We start from the raw sequence: 20,892 nt of genomic DNA on the forward strand, positions 1-20,892 counted from the left end.
CAGGGACAGCAGACCACATACATTGTTTTCCACTAGTTACCTGCAGTACTGCAACATTCTAAATGTAAAACTAGTGTATATTGCAGAATTGTTGTGGGTGACATCTTCACCTTTGTGCTAAGCTTGTTCGCTCGTGTGTAGTGCTTCTGAGCATGTGTAAGCGTGTTCAGATGTAAGCTTAGACACACTTCAATGCTTACCTTTTAAAATGCCTGTCAGGCACAGTTTTGCATTCAGATTTACAATACATCTATCTCAGTATAGTAACCCAGATTTGTGACTGTATGTTCACTGCAAGCATACTGAAGTACTGTGCTAGCTTATGGCACAGATCAACAATGCCAATCACTTTTCCAATTTCTGTTCTATAGCAGAGGTTTTCCCTGAAAGTCTCCACCACGTACGTACAGTAGCTGGAATATTTTATTAGCATAGTGCAAATCTCAAAACAACACCATGGAAAGAACGGAATTGCATAATAAATGCATGACACTACAATTGGTAGAAATTATCTTCGATTTATATATATATATATATATACATATATACACATCCATAGACGGACTTAATTATTACTCAGTGGGGCAAGTAGGAAAAATGTCTTAGTGGTACTGTGCCATGCGCTGAAAAATGGGCATGGTCATGGGCGTGAACATATGAGGCTAGTGGGAGTGGCTACATGTTTGTACACAGTCTTATGCAGAGGGAACAGAGACTACGCTGGCAGCATCTCACTGCACCAGAAGTCAATATCACCTTCCAGTTAAAACATTTCACAAACCATCAGCATTAAGACATCCAAACACCACCACTCTGATGTAAACATCAGCTCAGTGGTTAAATGCCCTAAGTGTAACATCAATTGGCACCACTCCGTACCACCATACTTGCACCCCTGTATTACACATACACACATATATATCAGGGATGTTTTAAAAGAGTAGGAGTCCCCTGTGCAGTCTCCCCCAGCCAGGCCCCTCCTCTCTGCTGGAAACAGTGCTGTGAAGTTGTTCTGAGCACTAGAGTGCTCAGACCCTACTGCACTTGTGCAAATCGCCAGAATAATGACACGGCGGCCATTTTTCCAGAAATTTTTGCATCGCTGTCGCTTTCGGCAGCAGCTCTGCGTTGTAGAGTCTAGTATGCTCAGACTCCACTGCATATGTGCAGATGACCAGAAAAATGGCTACCACAGCATTTTTCCCGCGAATTCAGCAGCGCTCCTGTCACCGCCGCTGGAATGCACAGGGTAAGTATTAAAAAAAATGCAGCATGCGTGATGCGGGTACACTGCACCCATTAAAGATACACCATTGAGATATATATATTTACAGTATATATATATATATATATATATATATAAAGAGAGAGAGGGGATAAAAACTGTCACTCTATTGCTTGTACCTGGAGCCTTCCCAAGGAATTCCATAAAAGTCCCTTGCATGCAACAATGGGGCAGATGTATTAATCTGACCCTAACATTTTTAAAGTAATGTGTCCCGCTTCTCCTGCATAACGTGGAGAAGAGGGCACCCGTAGTGGCTGAATATATTAAACCCCTCCTCCTTAACAGCTCTCCTTATCAGTGCCCCCGGCGTCCCTGCGTATGCGCAATCATATTTCCCCCCCGGCTGGCTGTAATGGGCATGAGCAAGATCTTGCTATTACCATGATATCTCCAGCACATCCCGGAGCCAGCAGCAGGGTGAGCATTGTCCCCGCAGCGGGGATAGGACAACGCTAAATACTGGAGTTTCTCGGCAGGCTGTCCCTAGCGCACGTTAGGTGTGCTGTTCATACACTGAAAAAAACGTTAACCCCCCCCCCCAGTTAACCAGCGTTAATTGCAGAAATGCACTTAACGCTGGTCAATACATCTGCCCCAATGTGTGGCACTAGTGGCACTCGGATGTCTTTTAAAAGTAGGAACAGATGCCTGTTTGTTTGATCAACGTTTTGAGATTTAGGGATACATTTACTTCAGATTTGAGTTCTATTGCAGATGATATGTTGCTATGGGCAACCAATCAAAATCTACTGCTTATTTAATTAGCACCTTCTAGAAGAAAATAGAATCTGATTGGATGTGTCGCAGCAGTGTACGGCCACCTTGGACTTTCCTGGGCTGCAGGGACGCATGCGATCCATACAATTTGTTGTGATGGATCGCATGCGTCCCTGCTCCCCGCCCGGCTCGCCGCTGGAAGGTAGGTCCCAGGTTGGGTGGTCAGATGGCCAGCAGGTCCGACCAATGACTCAGGTCGATGCGCACGGGACCATGCATCGGACCTGAGGGGACATCAAACTGACCCGATTTGGGCCGATTTGATGGCCGATTCATCAAAATCGGCCCAGTTTATGGGCATCCTAGAGGTCAAAATATACATCTTTATCAATGCATATAATGCTTTTGTAATTCCATTTAACTCTAAATAGGAATTTGTATGTGCATATGAACTCTTTAAATGATCTGTTTATTCTCTTTTTTTGTGAATTTTTAAAACTTTGCCAGAAACTATATTTATACATGTCGTCCTGCAGTGCAGCTAGATATACAGATTTTTCTGCAATCGTTATTCGAAATCAACTGCTTTTTAGTCAATATTAAAATTCTTTCATGACATTCTGCTGGATATGTCACAAAAATGTAGCAGCTTGCTTTAGAAATGTAGCCTGTAGCAGTTTGTTGATACAATATGAAGCAGTGCGGTTATGGTCATGTTCTCCTAGATATCTGGATGCTAGCCAGAAAGGAACACTACCTATTTCTGGTGAATCCTCACATGAAAATAAGGAAAAGATCTCAGGACAGATACACTTTGAAAACATTGACAATTTCAAAAATGCCAGAGCATAGTTCTTCCCTTGAACTGCTGCCAGTCTAATTTGCTATTTTAGAATGTATAATTATTAGATATTCACAATTAGTAACATGAGCAAAACTGCAAGAGTCTTATGATCTTTTTATATTTTCCCGCTGAGTTGGTTTTGCAGCCGTTCAAGGAATATTGATTGCTTTGTAGCATGCAAAAAAAAAAAAACCATCAACACAGGATAACAAATGTACAAAAGAGCTTGTGAGTCATAAACCCTATACACACTAGTCGATATTCTCTATTGAAAATTGAGTTACACACTGAAAGATTTCTGTAAACAATATACTGTAGTTCAGTGCCCTCACCACCAGGGGCGGATTTAGGGATGAGGGCGCCCCTAGGCACAACAATAATGTTTACTAAGTAGGACAGTTTATAGGGGCAGTATCTGCATGTCCTATCCATTTACACTCTATTTAAGATGGAATATAGTACAGTACAGTGGATATTTTGCAGTTATTGGTACATTTTGGGCTGACAGTACTATCACAGGCATCCAAGTGCCGCCCCCAAACATGTGCCGCCCCTAGGCCGGTGCCTCACGTGCCTAATGGGAAATTCGGCTCTGCTCACCACGACTCGCTGCAAACAGAGGAGAGGGTAGTTAACGATGCGCAGGATCAAACATCATTAACGATACTGAGTGTACACACTACACTATTTATAAAAATATACCTGAACTCTTCTGAACGATATACTGTATTTTAAATTCTCATCTAGTGTGTATAGGGCTTTAGTAGTCTATTTTTGGGCTTGATTAAGATGTGGATGGAAAGTAATGATGTTTGGTACGTTGCTCAAGCGCAGGCCCCGTTCTGTGTGCGCCAGAAATGGGACCCGGACACAGGGCTGAGCAGACTGTTAGTGATTGACAGTCCACTGCTGTTAGGAGAGCTGAGAAGGAGCAATGATGGAGGCATGTCTCCGCTGTTGCAGGGACAGCGCAGTCTCTTGCAGCTTCCGGGGGGGTCTGTGGGGATCGGATGAATTGTGTCACCGTAGCCCAGCCACTGTGCAATCCCTGTAATACTGACATTGTGCAGTGGGGCCATGGCTACAATGGCACTATCACAAAGGCTATGACCCCATCACAGCCTCCTAAAATGTGCCCCACCCCTATCGCATCACACTGGTCAGTACCACCTCCTGCTTCCCCGGGCTTGCTGCTGTCTCTGGGAAGCCTGGTTTGGATCAGTAAACACCTCCTGCTGCTTTATCATATTAGTACTATTGCTGCTTCTATGTAAGCATCTGCAATAGCAATACCATCCACATACATTTTCACCTAATTTTGTGAAAACAAATGTCAGGACCACTTCATACTTGGTGCTCCCAGCCCCCGGAAGAGTGGGCAAGTCTCCTGTTGCCATACTAATTTATAGGGGCACATTTCATTAAGCTTTGAATACTGATTTTTTTGCAGAGGGAACCTTCACCCTCTACCAATGGCTAGATTAAGAAGCCCCAGTTTGGGAACAGGGATCCTTCATCTCTGTTCTGTTATAACTAGCTGCCTGGTACTTTGTGAGCATGCATGAATCCCAGTTTGCACAAGCATCACTGTGTCTGACTCGGCAGTGCTAGGTTTAACAGCTATAGAAGCAGTGAGGACAGGGATCACAGGGACAGCTGATCTTGGGACCAGCTGTCCCCGCATCTGAGCATTATTTCACCGTTATGTACTTTGTCGGCCATTTATAAACAAGAGATGATTATTGTGTATATGTTCCCCATATTGCAAATAATAAGTATATTAAAAGTTACCAAATGGTTATGTGATTATATAGAGTTTGCAGGTTAATATTATCATTATCATGATACAAACAATCAGAACCAGGCAGTTGGGGACTACTATTATTGTACTAGGGGCCTGATTCTGGTTGACTTGGTAAGCGGCGAAGCTTGCAGCTTACTGAGTCCCAGAGTGCCAGCCGGGTTGAATGCAACACGACAACCCACATGACAACACATCCCCTCGCATGTGTCCGCCACTGGAGAAATCATTCGATGGTCAGCGACCATCGAATGATTTCTCCAGGGCTCGCAAATATAAGTCAGAAACGCAGACACGCAAACACGTGGGAGACCGAATGGACTAGTATTTTCTAGCTAAGTACTGTATGTTATAGATGACACACAAACACACCAGGGTACATTACTGCAAGGACCCAGTTAATGTACTAGAATTTATGAGGACTATAGAAATAAACAGGCATGCCCACATGCAATCTAGGATAAGAAGTGTAGAGTATACAAAACCCATTCAGATAGGGGCCCTGGATTAGGGGCCAGATGTATCAAGCTTCAAAAGGGAAAAAATAGGGGGTGATAAACAGCCAGACAATCAGATCCTAACTGCCATGTTATAAACTGGGTTTGAAAATTGACAGGTAGAAGCTGATTGGCTGGTTGTTTATTACTCTCCATTTTATCACTTTTTGAAGCTTGATACATGTAGCCTTAGTTTTAGGGTTCCAAGTGTGAATTTGTCAGTCTCAACATTATTTAGCCCCTGAGTTAAATCTATTTAACATTTTGAGTAGCAGATCCAGGGCCAGACTGGCCCACAGGGTTACAAGGGATTTCCCCAATGGGCCACACTGCCTGAGGGCCCACCTCCTTCTCTGTGGATTACGTTCCAGATTGTCACTTGAATTATGAATCAAACATACAGGTATTGTACATTATACTGCACAGAACATATATGCATTCTCTAGCAATCAGTGCCAGCTCATAGTTAGGCCACACTCCTTATTGAGACTGGCCACACCCCTTACCCCTACAAATGGTTCCCTACGACTGCATCCCCCGGTGCGACCTTCATGACCCAGTCCAACACTGAGCAGATCAGTTTGGCTACTAGCTGCACCATGGGGAGAAAAAAACTGTTTTGAATAGCTGGACAGTGTCTTAATGGGGACCTTGGGGATCTATGACCAACAAAGAGTGGTATATATAAAAGTATGGTACTTATGTAGTATCTGGGCTGCCGATTTTGTGATTGTATGCCTTACCTTAAGGCATACAATCAGATGCGATGCGATGCGATGCGATTCGATGCGATTTTGCATAGGATTCAATGTTAAGAAGGTCCTGTTCATTTCCCCACTATCCAAGTGGGCATAGAGTTGATTTTATATAGCGTGGCGAGCGCAGCGAGCCACCGAGCCCGAAGCGTGGCGAGCGAAGCGAGCCCCGCGAGGGGACGCATATTTCTTAAAAAGTATTCTGTGTCTTCTCGCGGGGCTCGCTACGCTCGCCACGCTTCGGGCTCGGTGGCTCGCTACGCTCGCCACAGGTTTATATCCAACTCCATGCCCACTTGGATAGTGGGGAAAGGAAAAGGACCCCTTTTTCCCATTGAATTCTATGTTAAAATGGACTCAGACCATTTTAACATTGAATCCTATGGAAAAATCTTGACCATCGCATCGCATACGATTTGGTCGCATGCGATGCGATACGATGCGATGCGATCCGATCCGATTTCTAAATCGGACGCCCAGATACTACATAAGTACCAAAAGTATTTATTGCTAGGTGTTTATATGAGCTGCTTCTTGTGCACTGATCCAAGAAGGAGATTTTATTTTCAGAACAAGATTGTTTAAATAAGATAAAAGAAAGCATTCCGAGGATCATTCCGTTTTACATGTTTTCACCCTGAGGGCCAGATGTATCAAGCTTCAAAAAGTGATAGATTGGAGAGAGATAAACAACCAGCCAATCAGCTCCTACTTGTCATTTTTCAAACCCAGACTGTAACGTGGCAGTTAGGAGGTGATTGGCTGGCTGTCATTTATAAAACACCACCCATAGCATGGAAGTTAGAAGCTATTTTATTTCTCTCCATTTTATTACTTAGTACATCTGACCTAGCAAGTATATGGGGCTTTAGCCTTTGAGTTGTGAGGTTGTTTTTGGTGACTCGCACAAAATCCTGTACCTCTGGCAACCCAGAGGCTATTATATGAAGCCCTTGGGTTCTATGTATCAATATGGCCTACAATTGACAGTATCTTTGGTTTTGTATCACTGATTCTCACAGTCAGGGCCATAAGGATGGTAGTGCGGGAAGTGTGACTGCTCCAGGTGGGTCAATCGGGGGACAGTATGTGTACTACCTTTCCGACAGGCAATGTGTGCTCTCTTCTTTGTTCCAGCACCTGCATCTCTAAGGAGTCAGGGAATCGACCTTCGGATACCCTCCTAGCACTTCAGGCAGCAGGGGAATTGGGGGTGCAGCACAGACAACATGACTGCCATGCTTTGGTGCTGCGTATCACAGTGATACACATGCGAATACAGTCACTGTTCATAATGATCTTCTGACCTGTGATTCAAGGTGGTTCATCCAGGTTAACATGAAATGTCTCTGTTGCTGGTATAAGTAATGCCAATTCAGCACGGCATTACCTAGTGACCGGCAGTTTGCATTGCTTTTTAAAATTTCAGTTGGTTAATTTGAGGCATAAATAAACAAAAATGAGAAGTACTTTAGGAGAAAACATAAAATCTTAATTGAATGAACTGTGTGATCATAAATAGTTTTAGCTTGGGCAGGTTATGTTCTTTGACAATCACATGTACAGGTGTAATCACACACCTGCAAGTCTAGGCACAGATTCATTTTCCAGTAGAGTTTGGAGGACTATCAAGTGGTTTGTCACCATTAAATGTACTAGGCTGTCGAACAGTTATACTTTTGCATAAAAAGTAAGGGTCTGCTCATTCGTGTGGTTCTTAGACCTGGACTCATCTATATATGTCTTACAATGTAGTCAATACATTCTGAAAAAATAAATCCAAAAAGGATGAAAAATATGGCATGTAATGAATGATCCCATCACCCTCTGTAACTGTGGTTAGGGCCCCTTCTGATTTCTTACAACAGCAAAGGTCTGAAATCTGATACCAGGAACACTGTACGGGCCTGTGGAAGAAAGGAGGAGGGGGGGGGGGTCTGGTTAATTCTGATTTGTTCTGTGATATTGGCACAGAGGCAGAGCTGAGAACCATGCTGTTTATAAAATCAAGAAAAAAAACATATATTGTGTGATAAGCCAAACTTAGTCTCATGCTTGTAACTCAAAAAGGACACACTTAAAGGTATAGAATTCGCAGAGAAAGCAGGAGTGTTACCAGGCAGAATGAGAAGTCTGGCTTCGGGATCACAGCCTGAAAGAAAAAGCTGGATCAAATAAAAGGATCAGTGGAAATTTTCAGGAAACAGGAGCAGGGCATGTATTTGCCTCTTGGCCTCACTTCATCATGTGAATTGCAATACGAGGATGTCCAAATGTTTCCTTATGCCCGCTCTAAATATAATAAGGTTGATAAAAGAAACTGCAAAGTATCACAGGGAGCACAGTGTGCATAATGGAATGTAAAAAATAAAATAAGATCACCTTCGAGTGAACTAAAGTGCTTAAGAGGCCGTATTAATTTGCCAAATTATTCATCAGGATTTATTTAGCATTAAAAAGTAGTATTTTATTCTCATTTATATTCAATTGATTTATTATGCCAAAAGTCCAAAGTTTACTTTTATACCCCTTTCACATTGCAGCTTTAACACAGTATATTGCCGTTTTTTTTACTGTTTTAAAATGGGAACAGCTGCAGTGTGAAAGCTCCATTGTCAATTTACCGGTTACAGAATACCGGTATTTTGAAACGTGTTAAAAGCAGGATCCTACACATTTCTGAGCCGTTTTCCCTGCAGTCTGAACAGCTCAGAAACGGTATTTGCTACAAATGATAACCACACAAGGGTGATAGGTTATCTCCCTGCATGATCCCCGCCCACAAGCAGGAAATAAACTTTTACAATTACATTTGAATGGCTTTCTATGGGTGAAACGGGTTGAATCTGAAAGGTACAAAAAAGGTATTGAACCTGCAATGTACCGTTTACAACATGCAATATGAAAGGGGTTTAACTGGCTTTTGACCCGTGTTAAGACACGTTTACAAAAACGGGTTGAAAGCAGGTTTGCAATGTGAAACCAGTATCACTCACATAACTGAAATCTTTAAAAAACAAAACAAAAAAACTATATGCTCTATACCAGTGTTTCCAATATTTTCACAGCACTCCTAGCATAAATGTGTTTTTATTGATACATGTGGAAAGAAATAGTAAATTAAGTCAATTATACCCCGTTCTCATTGCAGGCCAATTCCCGGGTCTAGTATGTCGACCCGGAAATTTGCCTTTTAACACAGGTTTTTTTGCAGTGTGAACGGGTCGCATACCCGGATCTCATACATGGGTGAAACCCTTCTTTTTACCCGTGTTTGAGATCCGGGTATGCAGACACGGGTTGACCCGTTCTCACTGCATAAAAACCTGTGTCAAAAGGCAAATTACCGAGTAGAACTTCTTCACCTTGCCTTAAGCCAGGTAAACACTGGGCGCTATACCGTCTGGTCGGACGGATCAGACTGGCATATTGTGCATATCACATGTGGCGACTCTAGATTTGATTTGTTAGATATGAATTCAAGCGATATTTCTAGCAACACCATGCATGTTAATGAAGACAGAACAGTATCGGAACATTGGGCAAATGTAATATAGCTGAGTTTATAGCGCCCCAATAACATTTCCTCTTTCACCTCATAAAGGGAAAACAGGAAGGGACATCGACAAGATGTATTACCATCGTCCCCTGGAGCAGACAGCGAATCAGCTCATGCTGACATGCTGGGCATGCACGAGATCTCGAGTGCAGCCCAGAGCTGGCAGCAGGGACATTTGCCCTGCATAACAGCCTGCTATCATATCGCCCCAGCCAATTTATTAACATGGGGAGAAGCGGTATCAGTGCACATATTGTGTGCTGATACCCTTTGTCCCCCATAGTGGTGTTTCATACATCTGCTCCATTGTTCTATAAACATAAAGTTTAATGGCAGATAATAACTGACTGGCCCATCTTGCCTACTCATGTACATAAGCCCACTTACACATTAGGGTTTTTGTTGGGAGACAGTTATCCTATCAATACAGTATATGTTTGAATTGTGGGAGGAAACTGGAGTACCCGGATGATGACCACGAAAGTACAGGGATAATGTACAAACTCAGTTATGGCCATGGTGGGATTCCGTACTGCCCATGAGATTCTATGGTGCCCATGGTGTACACTTGTACACTTGATTTTCACCTGCTTTACTATTGGCAGCCACAAACATTTGGTTGAGCCACAAGAAACTGTTAATAAATAAATAAATAAATGGCTTTCCATGGCAGCCATGTATATGAAGAGTATGGGTTAATAGGTCGACAGGCAAAAGGTTGACCGCTATTGGTCAACAGTCAAAAGGTTGACTTATGAAAAAAATCCACAGGAAAAAGGTTGACATGGAAAATGGTTGACATGAGTTTTTCACATTTGTCAACATAGATCACCTGTATAAGTGTACAGGGTCCCCTCGCATGGCTCTCTGTGCTACACCCCGCTTTAGGCACGGTGCCTTACTGTGCTCAAAACACTCATATATTCTCCCTTTATGCCCACTGGGATGGTAAAGTCAGTTATAAAAGAATCATGAAAAATTCATGTCAACCTTTTGCCATGTCAACCTTTTGGCAATATCGACTTAATGCATGTTGAACCTTTTCATGTGTCAACCTTTTACCTGTCGACCAATCCTGGTCAACCTTTTGACTGTCAACCTAATGACTGCATACCGGTTCTGAGGTTACCCACCCCCAAAATAAATGCTGCTATAGCAAATATTTATAGAGGTATTCAATCTTGTCCTGATTTTTTTGGGTAGCCGAAAAATCCGGACAAGCCTATGTATAGGTGGAGCCATCATATTTTAGTAACACCTCTGGTGTTGGACGGCGGCATGAAGGGCGACCGGACAAATGCACTTGGAGGGACCCATGCTTAGGAGTGTGGCCAGTATCCAGAGATCGGAAGTTCAGCTACCACAGAGGATTGGCTAACCAGAGTGCATAGTCTGGGCCCCTTTATAAATATGTTCCATGAATAATAGTTTACCGCATTAGTGCACTGGAGAAAATACACAATAGTCCTGTGCAGTACATATTGCACAGTCGGAATTTAACCCTAGTTAGTGAGGCCCATCAGGGTGCACCCCTGTGTCCCAGTCCGACCATGAACGCCTCCAGTTATGATTAAAGAAGCATAACTAGAGTTTGTCAGGGTGTTTCCCATACACAATGTTCAGTGAAGCTGTGTTAGTGGAACCGCAGGATTGTGCAGTGTGAGATGTAAACTTAGATACAGTGTACTGTATCCAGATGTATCTTTTGCACTAAGAACAGCCATTTTTCCAAGCATGAATGCAAATGTACATACAGATATCTGTCTAACTCTGTACCAGCAACACTGTGACAATGACATACTTTTTATGTAATAAAGATTTAGTATAGTAACACCATCTGATATACTGTATAGTGTGTACCCAACCTTACTGAACAGTATGTCTTGCTTAGAAACTTGAGTGATAAGTGCAGTTTAATTAGGAAATGCAAAGAAGCTTGAAAGAAAAAAAAGTTTGGAGGAGGGGTGATGAGCAGAGGTGACCTTAAATAAGCATTGTGTCCAGATGCATGAAGTCGAGTGTGAAAACAAAAAATAAAAGGCTTTTCTATATAAGATAAATAAAATACATACACACTGCAAAGCAAAAATACAGTATATGTCTGAAATGAATGGATAATTCATATCACCCTTATATACTGCAAACATATGCTATAGCACCGTACAACAAGCAGGAAAGCATGTGCATGTTATCAGTGTGACCTAAACATTTACTTTACTTTAAAAACAACAAATATTATTATTTCCCAATTCCCTGCACAACATAGACCAAGCTGTATACTGTATATAATATATTTTGATATGAAGTGTGTAGAATATAAAACAAAAGAATGTAAAAAGATGCATATATATATATATATATATCAGAATAATGTAACAGAGTGAGCAAGTATATAAAGGAAATGTGAGGGAAGTATAGGCTGTAAGGAATGTGTGGGTAAGATGGTGAAGAAGTGAGGGGAGGATGTGAGGAATGTGTGTGTGTGTAACATGAGTGAATATTGGGAATGTGTGTGTGCAGAGTAAGGAGGGTGCTATGTTCCTTGTCTGGGATTGGCAGCCCCTGTCTGTGGGCTTCTGTCAGTGATGCATGGGCTGCTTCTCTGATTGGTCAGTGGGCTGTCAGTCGGGGGGAAGTGGGAGGGTATGGAAGCTGCCCTGTGTCTCTTTCTCTCTGGCAGCAGAGGCTTGTGGTGCCTTACTGTGTGATTGTGTGTGCACGCCCCTGAGACAGAGAACAGCAGAGACTGAGCTCCAGCAGCAGCAGCAGCGGGGAGAGACAGGCTGGCAGCAAGATGCCATGCACCCAAACACACACTGCCTGCAAGGATCGCCTAGCACTGGCAGAGTGACTTATCCAAGCTGCATGGAAGCAGTGTATGAGAGGCAGCATGCTGCATGTCTGTCTGTGTGACTTATCTGCCCACTGCCTGCTCACATAAGAGGATATAAGAGTGCTGTCTGGGGAAAAGGGGCAAACAAGCACCAAGCAGGAGGAAAGAAGAATAAAAACTGCTCCCACTGTGTTCTTCCCTGCACAGAAGCAGCCCCCCTCTGCAGCTGGGGTACCACTATCTGGCTCGGAAGGTACCAGGATTACTTTCACCAGTTCTCTGTTTCCCTTTGTTTGTTGGAAGTTGGGATCTGCTGCCCAGGACTGTGAGGGAGAAGCAGAGATGCTCTGAGTGTGAGTGTACGTGTCAGAGTGTCCTGTATTGGGGTGAGGAGGACTAGCGCATGGTGCTGCTGCTGGGTCACTACTTGGCTGGACCGGCCACACAGACGTGGGCAGAGAGCAGAAGATCTATACTGGATTACAGCTACTACAGGAGAGGAGGAGGAGGAGGAGGACTGGGATCAGTGGGATGTGAGCAGCTGCTGGGGGGATCTGCAGACTGGGAGCAGCCAGCATGAGCAGGTATTGCTACTATCCAGGCTATTACTTATCTTCTTACCTCCAGTGGGGAGCAGGGAGGGGGAGGCTGGTGGAGGGGAGGGGATGGCACGCCTACTAGTACCTATGCTCTGTCTCTGGCTTCTCAGCTCTGATCAATACCCAACTTGTGGATTATATAGGTTTGCGGAAATCTCACAAGGGCAAATGTGACTGGCACACAGGGAGAGGGGCCAACACTGCCAGCTGCTTATCTACGTGCAGGGCTCCTGCTCCTGAGTCTTCTCCCCCCTAGCACTGTTAGTGAAATTACCTTTGGAGATTATGTTAAAATAAATCAATACAGAACAGGACACAATTGTGTCTAACATGTTGGATTGAACGTTTGCAATAAGTGATTGGAGGAGTTTGATACCTAGTATACACTTTTACTATAGTACATTAATACAATGGGATCGCATTACTTAAACACAATGCCTAGTGATTTATGACGTTGTACTGTATAATGCATACAGTTTAATCGTAGATAGGTTAACTACCCATATACTGGTCATGTACAGTATATAGCAGGTTTGCTAGATCTTGTATGGAATGTTATGGTAATCAGAGATCATATTCTAATAATCCCACCTTTATATATTTTCCATATCTGTAATAAAATATTATTATTATTTTATTATTATTTATCACTGAGCACTTAAGAGCCAAGGATGTTTCATATTGTTATGTAGCAAGTACTACCTGAAAGATGCCCACACATCCATTCATATCCTTTCTCTCTTATTTACATCTGTGAATATCCTGCTTTCATTCAGATGAGTCCTGTCTGCAGTATGGTGCAATTATAGTTATCTTTCTTAGTAATGGAATTTGCTTATAAGCATTCCATCCATGTTTTTATAAATGATAGTTAATGTGCCGTGGTTATATATTTCTGTGCTCATTTAAAAGTTGTGATTTTATCATTCACATTGTACGTCCATCTTCCCGCTTAGTTGGTCTTTAACTGGTAACAGAACTCGGAACCAGAACAGACATGGGAGAACTTTTCAAATGGTTCAACTTCTTTTAACTTTTTATTGTGAACAGTATGGTGGCACAGTGGATCATTTTGCTGCCCCACCAGCACTTGGGTCATGGGCTTGATACAACCCTGTCCATATTTGTGTGGAGTTTGTGTGTATTCCCCATGGTTGCATGGGTTTCCTAAATCCACTCTGACCACCTTGCAGTCCAAAAATGTACTGAAAGCTTATTTTACACTGACACAATTAACCCTATGTTGTGTGGAATATAAATTGTAATAAGTATACACATTTAATGCATCAATAACACACAGACTTGTTTTCCTTTTGTTGAAGCACATATAATGAATATTTTGACTGGGGAGATGTTTTCCTGTTCACTATTTCCCATAGTGATATTTTTATATAACAGGCAAATTGTCTATTAAACATGACTATGAATAGTCCCCTAATGTGCCGAGTTGTCAAGCCTGCATGGTCTCCCTGAAAATCAACCCTGACTGTGCCCACGTTTGTTTTAATTGTGTTTATTTTTGCACATTCTTCAGTGTAGTCGCATCATATTCATGTTGCTCTAAGGGGTAACACCTTAACAGATGTTATACTGTAGCTGTTTTATTTTGTTTTGTTCCTGTAAACTGTACACTTACACCAAAACACATTTAGCTATTGATAGGAATGCTGATCCCTGTTTTCAGGATTTTCCCTGCTCTAATATTTCCCTCACTGGCATCACCTGCAAATACATCAGTTTGGGTAGCTTATGAGGATAAATGGGTTGTATTGTCTAACTTGATGGTTTCAATTTCCGAATAATGTGGGTTTCACAGGGGTAGAACTTTCTGTCTCTATTCCCTCTCATGCTGAATGATCCTGCTACAAAGCGTAGTACAGAATGTGTTAGCACTGGAGAGGTTATAGCATATCATGATTGACTGAACAAGAGCAATCACTTAGTTTATTCCCACTTGCCTATTTTGTACAAATAGCAACAATGGAGAAAAGGTAAATCTCTCGTTTCCTCTGTACACAAATTGTGTAGACTCGCTACTTATAACAGCAAGTGGTTTTGTGACAGTTTTCTGGAAATTTTCATCCCATGGGAACTGCCATTATTGTATTTTTAAAGTGTGAAATTGACAGGTTGGGCAGTTTCATAAATTCAGCTGTCATCTTGTACCCAGTTAAAATAGCTAAGAGCTGTAAATATGCCAGCAAGGGGTTTTCTGAGAAGCAAGTCTATGCAGTTTTTATTATATTTCATATGATGGGCTGAGGATTTCAGACCACAGAGGGGGGCCTGGAAATTTAATTATTCACGCTTTTTCACAAGTTGGTTTTCCAATTTTAGTTTGAATTCGGCTTGGGCTGGGGACTGGGGATATTGATGGGGGTGTAGAGTAGGAGTGAGAAGACAAATTTAGACCAGTCTGAAAATGAGATTTTAAGTGTAAGCAACACCTGCCCCCATTATACTGGCACATACTTTCACTGATACTGTGTGTACTTGTTTGCCTTATGTGTTGTGTCTTCTACTTGGATTTGCTCATTTTTATTTTCCTTTTTGCTTACAGTGATATAATATTGAATCGGATATTGACAAAGTATTATTTTTTCCTTCGTTGCTTGTTGACTTTCAGAGTAAAACGGAGAGACACAAAGCGCTTTTCAATGTACATTAAACATGGATTCAATCCTTTTTCATGCAGCTCTCAGTCGAACAACAACAAAAAAAAGACAGTATTAATATCAAATATAGAGAAAACAGTATACACAATACAAAAGTTTCATATAACCACAAATAAATTACAGTACATTTTGGGCAATAAAAAAACATCTTCATTCAGCTTCTGTCATAAGATATATCCCTAGAAATCATTCCAGGTAATACAGGCACTGCTGGGAATTATTTTTTATATTGCATAACCAAATAGTCCTTTGACTACAGCAGTGCAACAGTTCTTCCAAATAGTCGTCTGACTCCAGCAGTTCCACTGTTCTTGACCACACAATAAACCCACAATGAGGTCTTTGCACTATGTCATGTAAAGAACTCCTTTACCCAATAATGGGAATGGGATTTCCCTGTCCCTGCTGCTGTATGTTAAGCCACTAGGGGCCTGTAGAACCTGCACTTGTGCAGTAAATACAACTGCTAAACATATGCTAACCCATTCCTCAGCATACATGAAGGTTTTACCACAAAGGAAAGGCAATGGACCCTTTGCTTTGTGTCTTGAGGACATATGTGAAATAAAGTCACCCAGAGTTGTTCCTTTTTGGCCTGTCTGACATGGCCTCTTTCTCTTAGAACATCTCTTATATCACTTAGGGCCAGCAAAATGCCTCCCGTTTTCTGTCTGCTCACTGTCTGATGACACTAGAGCTACCAACAATGGCCATTTTCATGGCTGAAAGGGTTAATGGAAGCTAGCTTTATCGACTTCAAACATGCAGACAAAACAATAGCCAAAGACACAGATTGATGGTATATTGAAATAAGCTATCTTAACAGCTGAGACAATTTTTGCAAGAACAAACAGCCGAGTTCCTTTACAGGCGTGTGGTCAGCTTTCAAAAGATACAAATCGAAGATGCACTGTGTAGTTTTGAGTGTCAGTTTCACAAATTCAAAATCGACCAAGCATGGCGGGTTTGATAGACATTAGGCAATGAGGTCAAGTATGCTTAGATTGCGCTTTTTATGTTTTTCAAACTGCCAAGGCAGCCTATTTGTAAAGGTACATAGCTGTGGAAAATTTTGTATTAAATTCCGTTCCAAAAGTTAGCTTAACGGTAATCAATTGGTAGGAATGATAAAAACCCGGCAGTTCAATAAATGCAGTTACATTTTTGCATATCAGTAGCAACCAATGTATAATGGAGACTTAACGTAAAGGAACGTAATTACGGTGACTTCTGATTAGGCCAAAGACCACATCCAAATAAGACACTAAGAAGCCTCCTCACTATGAGGATCAGACATTATCATCCTTTTCCATAAACTTTTAGTCAGACTGGTTTACAATATCTTGCAAATAGCTTCTGCTTATATTTTACGCTCAACAGTATTTTGTAGAATGGACGATTGCAAACGGCAATTTTAAAACTGTCGCTCGGGCAAGTTTAAAAACATTTGGCAAATTCATTGGCTTCCCATTATAATGATTTGTCAGATGACAGAAAAGTGGAACATTTATTTTAACCTGTGATGTACAAAATGTGCCTGTATTATGTGACTATAAAGGATGTGCGATGATATTAAAAATGATTGTAGGAGATTGATGTGGCTATAAATTCAGTTTCAACAAGCCTTGGTATTGCTAAAGCTTTTGTGAATTCTCAGTTCTGGATTAGACTACATAGTGCTTGTGTATTTAGGTTAAGTGAATTTCAACAACCATATTTCAAGTTGTGTAATTTGATTCAGGTAAATACTAGATCACGAATGATGTTCTACAACTGAAATTCCAAATTTTATTTCACAGTTTATCATAATGTTTTAGCACATTTCCAAGATCAACCAAGTGATATTACAGAATTTTAGGCTTATAGTTATATATATAAATGATGTAGTTATTATTATTATTCCTAGGCTATTTTTATTGTTTTTGTATCTCTCAAAGCAGCTGCATATATTAATTTGATGTCTTCATGGCATATATAATTATCCTGAAAGGCTACTACTTATGTTTTTTTTTAGCTTGAATTGATATGATATATCATACTTTAGTCCCTCTAGTACTAATTAAAAAAATATAAACATGCAAATGCAGGAAGTGGTATGATTGCTGTGAGCTCTGATATTTCTTTGCTGATTGATTTCTTTGCAGATATTTTCAAATGCACCATGTATTTTTAATGCAATGGAAAAGTGACAGCATTGTGTGCTGACATGAGTTGCATTCAGATGGAACCAATATGTGTTCAGGGTGAGAATGTTTTAGGAGGGGTACTTATCAAAGCTTGCAGTGAGATACAATTGTGGGAGGTAAACTACCAACCAATCAGCTTGTCATTTTTCAAATACAGGCTGTAAATTGTATGGTAGTAGCTGATTGGCTGGTATTTTAATACTCACCCCTTAGAATTGAATTAATATCTAGCGATGTATAGAATAGGCTATTAGTGGTACATAAGATTCGTAGTGTAACGTTTGGGAGAATTAGCTCAGTAGTAGGCTGTATGAGACAATAGCAAGTCTTCAAAATGTAATGTAAATTAAAGATATTACAGTACATTAGTACATACTGTACTGTAGGAAATCCCTTACAGCAGAAGCATTGATGTCGTGTGTCATTGCTCCAGTTGTTGATTCCTGGGTTTTGTGTAAGTTTAGTAGCGGTTTGAGAAAGCTACATGAATGAGACCCAGGCATGTTCTAGGCCAGACTACTCACAAATGGAATGCAGAGAATTTGTTTCCCTCAGTGCCTGCCAGCCTGTGCTGATCCTACTGACATCACCTTACCTATACCCCTTTCAGCACCATGCCAATTATTTAGACTTAGTGACTGGAAATCCACTTTCATTAATCTTTTCTTTGGCGTATCCTAGTAATAATGTCAGATGGCTTTTATGGCCTTTGCAGCACAATTATATATGCTCATATCTTATCTTTAAAAACAAACAAAACATCGACTTAATTAGCAAACCAAATGTATTCTGTAGCTTCACACAACTGTGCTGGGCAGCCAGGTTTTATAATGCTCCTCTCTGTGCATAGCTGTTTGGCAAAGTCTACATCAAATTGCCTATTAAATCTTTAAATGGACATTGTTAAAATTGTGTATGTATGTGCAATTTAATGTACGCCGGAATGGGTATTTATAACGTTCTGTTTTGTGTAAGTAAAATATAAACACAACTGTAATTTTTGGTTTTGTTGATGTTGGAATATTTGTCGCACCATGGTGCAGCTGACGTTGTAATTGCTGTTGTGTTTCTCTCATTAATGCAGAATTGTAACTTTTCACTGTGCTTCTAAATAATTGCTACTTTTCTGATCTCTAATTATTGTATAGTGTGTCTATACCCTAAAGTTAACCACATATGCAGTAACATTGCTGGCAAATGTCCTGAGATCTCTAGAGTGCTCACACCCTTCCCTGCACCTGGCTTTTGCCTGAGGCTGTGAAAGGATTGGAGAGCATTGGGAAAAAACTATCCATCAGAGCTGCAGCTAAGGAGCACATTAGTAGCATATAATTCATATGTAGTACTGAGACTGTATGTTCCATGTGCACAGTGCAGAAACACTGGGGTTTATCCTAACTATTAAGGCATAGATTTCTAACAATGTCACTAGACTCTCTCTCTCTCTCTCTCTCTCTCTCTCTCTCTCTCTCTCTCTCTCTCTCTCTCTCTCTCTCTCTCTTTCTTTCTTCCTCCCTCCCTCCCTCCCTCCCTCTCTCACCCTCCCTCTCTCTCTCACCCTCCCCCCCTCTCTCTCTCTCCTTTCCTCTCTCCCGCTCTCACCCCCTCCCTCCTTCTCTCTTTCTCCCTCTAGAATCTTGCACTTTCTTATAAGTGAAGAAAGCAATTTAGGGTTCTTTTTTTCCCTCCCAATCCATCAATTGATCCAGTATCCAAGAGCAGCCCATATAGATTTAGGCTAAAAAGGAATATGGGTCCTGCCCCCACCATAATTGTATGGAGTTTATATATTCTCCCCATGCTTGCGTGGATTTCCTTTGGGCACTCTGGTTTAATCCTGCACACAAATATGTATTGATAGATTAAATGGCTCTCGACAAAATTAACCATAGCGTGAATATGTGTGAGCACATGTGGTAGGCAGGGCCTGAGTAATAGTTCCATAGGCGGCCCTTTCCCACCACCACCTCAACTCTGTTCATATTGCCACTTACCCTAGCAGTACTGGCAACGGCAGCAGTGGCATTAATTTCAGCCTCGGTGGCAGACTGAGCCGCGGCTATCAGAGGATCTCTTCCATGCCTCAGTGATGCCGCTGCTCCAACAGTTCCCTGGAGAGATCTCAAGAGACCTTGCTCGACCCTAACTCTAGCGTCACCAGGAAGGAGCTCCCATCCCAGCTTAATATATTTTGCCGGTGCTGCAAGCCCCCTAGAACCCAGCGCTCCAGGCTGCATCCTAATGGTTAATCAGGCCTTGGTGGTAGGGAACATTGGGGCAGATGTATTAAGCCTGTAGAAGAGATAAACTGGAGATAAAGTGAAAGGAGATAAAACAACAGCCAGTGAACTGTGTTTGAAAATGACAGGTGGGAGCTGATTGGCTGGTGCTTTATCCCCTTTCACTTTATCTCAACTTTATCTCCAGTTTATCTCTTCTCTGCCCCATAGATTGTAAGCTCCACTTAAGCATGGACTGATGGGAATGGAAACATATTCTATTCTTTATATTGTAAAGCGCTGCCGAATATGTGTGTGCTATATAAATAACTGGTAATAATAATAATAATAATAATAATAAATACCATAGTGTCATACAGAACAAGTAGACACTTCATTACTTTTTTCAAGACATCTTAGCCTGTTGAGTGCCAATGTTGCTGTGATAGATGTGCAAAATATGCGCTAAAAATGCCAGGTTCGAAGTCGAGGAATATAAATCACTTTAATTATTGCCGGGAAATAATCTGAAGTCAATTCATTGAAGTTTTGTTAAACATTGCGCCAAGAGAGAACAGTTGCTGTGAGCGGCGCTGGCATTTTTATTGGATATTTTGCACATCTCTCACAGCAACGTTGGCACTCAGGGTTAATGCTACTGCCATGCATTTTAGCAGCAGCAGCCCCCTGCCCAATTCCTGCACCCTCCCGCCGCCTCCCGCTTCACTCACCCGTCCCACCGCCGGGCAGGGTGAAAGCAGGTCACCCGGCAGTGTCCTGGATCCCGCCGCCTCCCGGCATCAATCAGTGGCCAAAAGAATGGATGCGACACTAATTAAAAATACCCCTGCCTATATTTATAATACAGATGGAGCCTCTCTCATTCAGTGCTGGCGCTCACAGGCACCTCCCCTCTGGC

At 41.7% G+C, this 20,892-nt stretch overlaps 1 protein-coding gene across 34 annotated transcripts in view; it reads left to right on the forward strand.

The window, feature by feature from the left end:
• PTPRD (protein tyrosine phosphatase receptor type D) overlaps positions 1–20,892 on the forward strand; it is a 1,589,668-nt gene that overhangs the window by 1,254,216 nt on the left and 314,560 nt on the right. The window contains exon 1 of one of the 34 annotated variants that reach the window (XM_083185942.1): positions 12,145–12,878. The exons of the other annotated variants lie outside the window; for them this stretch is intronic. The gene's annotated coding sequence lies outside the window, so the exon portion shown is untranslated. Of the gene's footprint in view, positions 1–12,144; positions 12,879–20,892 lie in introns of those variants that run through there. 34 annotated transcript variants of the gene reach the window in all.

Source organism: Crinia signifera, chromosome 1 (assembly GCF_055691185.1).
Source record: "Crinia signifera chromosome 1, ASM5569118v1, whole genome shotgun sequence".
Taxonomy (NCBI): Eukaryota; Metazoa; Chordata; class Amphibia; order Anura; family Myobatrachidae; genus Crinia; species Crinia signifera.